The 5,602-nt window shown below is 32.4% G+C and overlaps 1 protein-coding gene across 1 annotated transcript in view; it reads right to left on the bottom strand.

Annotated features, from left to right (window-relative positions):
- Positions 1-5,602, bottom strand: part of LOC107716031 (gamma-aminobutyric acid receptor subunit alpha-2-like) — a 72,498-nt gene that overhangs the window by 17,043 nt on the left and 49,853 nt on the right. The window lies entirely within an intron of this gene.

Genomic DNA, 5,602 nt, shown 5'->3' with positions numbered 1-5,602 from the left:
TAGTATTTATATATAGTATATATATATATATATATATATATATATTACTAAATTACAAAAATGTATAATAATAAAAGCAGATGAAATGAAAAAAAAAAAACTAAAAATAAATAAAAACTATAAACACTAAAGTGAAATCAAAACGAAGATCACAAATGTTAAATAGGTTTAAGTTGAAGCATTAAAATTACTGACTGATAAATAAAAATAAATCTGAACTAGAACTAAAAGAAATATAATTACATAACTAAAAAAATAAAATATAATAAACTAGTAAAATGACTAAATATACAAATTAAAGCTAATGCTAAAGCTAAAGCTAAAATAAAATAAAATAAAATAAAATAAAATAAAATAAAATAAAATAAATGTCGCCTTGGCAATTAACTGAAATAAGTTGAAGAACTAAAATGACTAAATGGAAATTAAAACTAAAACTAAACTGAAATAAAAATAAATTACACCTAAATAGAAATGTAAAAAAAAAACAGTAATACAAATGAGTAATACAAACAGTAATACAAATACAAAACTGAAAATATTAAAATAAAAGCCAATTCAAAAAAATTAATAATAGGATTTTGCCTTTGTAGGCAGCATATTGAGGAAGCTCATTAGGTTTTGTAACTAAACTGTGTTAGTGTGTGTCCGAGCCGCAGTCTGTGCACCGTGAAGATGCTAATTAAAGCGTGAAGATGACGATCAGTCACAGGAGGTCACAGGAGATGCCATGATTCCAGAACACACACTGGCTCCGTTCCAAACCCCAGTGAGCTGCTCTGCTGTCTAATATTTACATAAGCAGATGCTTTACAAGACAGCATTATAATCTAAATCAAACCCCATGAGTGGATGAAATAAAATGCTTTACATACACAGTAAGTCCATTAATGCTTACTTAAAAATAACAGTTCCTTTAATGGCATTGATGGTTCCATGAAGAACCTTTAATATCCATGATAGTGGATCTTTGAAAGTGGAAAGTGGAAAGAGTTGGGAGCGTGCATGATGCCTAAAAATGTTGTCTAGATAGACAGCTCCCTAGGGTTTGGAACGGAGCTAATATATTACAGCAACACTATGCTTGACACAAAGATTCTCATTAAGAAGCCCGACCTCACCCTGACCTGAAGACCAACACAGTAATAACAGGAGAAAGACAATCGTTTTTTTTTTACACATCATTTAATGAAGACAAAGAAACGGCCCTCTGAGACACGACTATATGGAGTCTGTTTGAAAAGGCGAGTGACGCAGCAATAAAACATCTGTTGAAAACTGTCTTCAAACACAATGTTCTCAACAGCATTCAATTAATTCTACTGAAAAAAAAAACATTTTCTTACTCAATATTTAATATTTTTTATCTTGTTTTCTATCTATAAATTCTTAAATCAAGAGACAATTACACAAAATCAAGTCTTGTTTTCTGAAAATTTTTTTAAAATTAAGACTTAAAACATGCAAAATATCTGTCAGTGAGGTAAGAAACATAATCTTGTTGGAATTAAGTGTAATTTTCTTACCACATTGACAGCTATTTTTTGTTAACACTTTATAATAAGGTCTCATTAAAGTTAGTAAATTCACATTAACTAAGAATGAGCAATACATTTGTTACAATATTTATTAATCTATGTTAATATCAGTTAATAAAAGTACAACTAATCATTGTTAGTTCTTGTTAGCTCAGATCCATTAAATAATATTAAAAGGCACAACCTGCATTAGTATGCATGAATAAATAAATGACTTGATAAAACATATACAATCAATTTTTAACATACAATTTTTAACATCTTACATAATAAGACTACTGCATTTAAATAATCGTAATAATATATTAGTAAATGCTAAAATTAACATTAAGCAAGATTAATAAAGAAGTATTCTAGTTAGTTAATATTAAATAATGCAGTTAACTGATATTAAGAAACAGAACCTTATAATTTGTTTCAAGCATAAACTTACTTAATTTAGATTTTTTTAGAAATCAAAACAAAATTTATACTTACTTATCAAGTAAATGTATCTTGATTTAAGAATGTTTAGATATTTGTAAGACAAAAATACTAAATAAGAAACTTTTTGCAGTGTGAAAAAAGCTAATTATTGTGGTATCAACTATTTCAGATTCTATTTCCATCACGAAAAGAAAATGAACTGTGGCTGGTCACTTTTACATGTTTATCAGACAATCTCTTCATATCTAAGTGGGTGTTTTTTGGGCCATAATAAGCTGCTATGTAGACAATACTTTATGCTGAGAGTCAGAAGTCTGATCCTACACATACAAACACAAAAGCATTGCAAATGATGACAGATCTACACCACTAATTACCGCTAGCGTGCGTGTGTCGCTCTCTCCCACCGCAACCGTGATACTGATCATCATGGTGATGCTGCCTGGAATCCAGATGTCTCATCTTCTAAGCACAATGTCACTGACAGTATGCCAACATCATTTGATCTTTCCCCTTCTCTCTCTCTGTCTCTCGTTTTCCATCTTTACACAAGGGAAACCCAGACACTTTGATGAAACCATCGCCATCAAGCATGTTCACCAGTAATGATCTCACAAAAACACACAGATCTCAGCGTGTGAACATCATGATGGACAGAAAAGAGATGAACAAAACTGAGAGAGGGCGATTTTGTGATTAAAGCAGTAGTTAACTAAAACATAAACAAAAGAATGTGTCATAAACTCACCCTCATGTTGTTCCAAATGTCTGTGGTGTTTTCTTGTCATTTTGTACATTCAATTACATTTTACCATTAAGGTTTCAAAATACATTAGGGTGAGTGAATAATAACAGATTTATCATTTTTGGGTGAACTAGACCTTTAATAATTGCTTTGTGCAAGTGAATATCGTGAAAAGGTCTAGGGCACACATAACATAACATAACAAAACAAAACAAAACAAAACAAAACAAAGCAAAACATAACATATAACATAACATAACATAACATAACATAAATTAAGAAAACAAAAAATATTTTCAAAATATCTTCTTTCATGTTCCGAAAGTCCTACAGTTTGGAAGGACATCAGGGTTTTCATTTTTTGGGTGAACTATTCCTTTAAGATCTGCTGCATTGTGACATTATTTTCATGATAATTAAGCACATTTCTCCCTCATTATTCTCATTATTGTAATACATCTGAACATTTTACTGACAGTGTTTTTTTTTTTGTAATTCTCATTATTCTCAATGGAACATCTCATTAGATTCTCATTAATGTAACACTGCTTGATTTTCACGAAAATAATGTCATAAAATCTTAATGGTCCTAAAAATAGGCTTCATGTTCTTTAAGCAAAATATTATTTAAAAAATATTCCCTTTCCTGATTTTTGGGGTGAAATATGACCTATGAAATAGATTCACTCATTGATATACTAATGTGTATTCATTGTTATCTTAAAGCCAAGACAAGCCTGAATAACACATGGGCGTCACGCACCTTGACATCATGTTTAAGTGCCCACCTGACATTGCGCCTTTCGAATGCACTTGGTTTTTGTAAACACACCCCTTCATTGCATCATTAATCAATGCGAACACACACACACACACACACACACAAACTGAGTGGTTTTACTCTAAGTGGTTTCCCAGCCTGTGGCCGCAAGGAAGAAAGGTATTAAAAAATCCTTCAGATATTAAGAACACTCAAGTGTGCAAAATGTAGTGCACACTCAAGTGTGGCAGATGACCCAATTTCCTTCACACTAGACGGCATGTTCACGCTGTTGTAATGAATGATTAATCTCACATCACATGATGGGGAGTTACAAAAGCCTCAGGAGAAAAGCCCCAAAGGCTCATGCATGTGTGTTTTAATGCACACATTTGTGTGAACGTGTCGCCGGTACCGGTTTGAGTACATCCGCTTGCTATGGGTGATGTAAACGGAGCTTAACAAATGGGTCTGAGCAGAAGACACCAATCCCGCAGGACACAACAAGCAAAGCCATTGCTCAGCAGGGGAATACTGTCTTAATGAAATGGAAACAGTTATCAAGTATATTTGAGCTTAATGAATAGAATTAAGACTCCTCTTATTTACCTTCATGCCCTCACAATATCAGAAAAAATTGCTGATCCGATTTGAATCAATTCAGGTTTACATGTGCATCCATTTTTACTATACAATTCATTACAAAAGCAGCTTGTTCAGCAAGATTCTCTTAAAACTGTTGCTTTTCAATGACAGTAGTTGACCTTAAACTAAAAACTGGCAGAAAAGATAGTTTAAAGGGGACCTGTTTTGCCCCTTTTTACAATATATAAGTCTCAGGTGTCCCCAGAATGTGTCTGTGAAGTTTCAGCTCAAAATACCCGACAGATCATCATTTATTATATCATTTTGTAAATGCCTATTTTGAGTGGAAGAAGAAACAGCAAATGAGCTGCTGCTCCCCGCCCCCTTTTCCAGAATAGAGCTGTGCCTTTACAGCTCATTCCTCAGATACTCTGCTAAAAACATCTGTTTGGTTTTGATTATCATGACTATCGCACTGAAATCATGCATTTTAAACCATATTAGTTTAAACTTCTGGTACTATATACGGTTTTCTGAGCACACACATCCGAAGCATGTGCATAGAAAACGGTTGTCACACGACATGTGAGTACTAAACTAAGTTCTTTCATTTGCTATTGCACTTAAACTGTCAAATACACAAAATTTTATGTTAAAACCACATGAGTTGCAAAAACAGTTGGTTATGTCTGTGAAGGTAAACAGCTGGGAAAGAAATTGCATGTTTATATTAGATCTGTGTGGCAGCAGCATATACAATATACAGTAAATAAATCAATAAATCCAATACTCTCTTGTCTCCACTGAGGCTGGGACTCTAAATAGTGTTCAACGAAACGCTAAAAAGTCACACTTTCATGATGTCACCTTTAAGTTAAAATCTGCTATAGCGCCCCTGGTGGCATTGCAGAGAATGCATTTGATTCAAAACATTTAAGTCAATCAATCAATCAATCAATCAATCAATCAATCAATCAATCAATCAGTCTATCTCTATCCATCCATCCTTCTATCAATTTATCTATCTATATAAAATCCTGAAAAAATGTATCACAATTTCCACAAAAATATGAAACAACACAACTGTTTTCAACATTGATAACTACGCATAAGAAATGTTTTTGAGCACCAAATCAGCCTATAAGAATGATTTCTGAAGGAGAAAATTCAGCTTTGCCTTCACTGCAATAAATTACATTTTGAAATATATTAAAATAGAAAAGTTATTTTACATTGTTTTTACTGTTTTACTGTGCATCAAATAAATGCAGCCTTGGTGAGCATAAGGGACTTATTCCAAAAGCATTAAAAAATGTAACTTTTGAAGAGTAGTGTATATTAGTTATGCATCTGCCATCAGTTACTCTGTTCTCTAGTTATCAGTATCCATATTTTAAAGGGGTCATATGATGCTATTTTAAAGATCATTATTTTGTGTATTTGGTGTAACAGAATATGTTGACATGCTTTAATGTTCAAAAAACACATTATTTTTCAAATACTGTACATTATTGTAGGTCCTCTATGCCCCGCCTCTCTCAAACACGT

Source organism: Sinocyclocheilus rhinocerous, unplaced genomic scaffold (assembly GCF_001515625.1).
Source record: "Sinocyclocheilus rhinocerous isolate Xijiao unplaced genomic scaffold, SAMN03320098_v1.1 scaffold720, whole genome shotgun sequence".
Taxonomy (NCBI): Eukaryota; Metazoa; Chordata; class Actinopteri; order Cypriniformes; family Cyprinidae; genus Sinocyclocheilus; species Sinocyclocheilus rhinocerous.
This window is presented reverse-complemented; position numbering and strand designations above follow the sequence as displayed.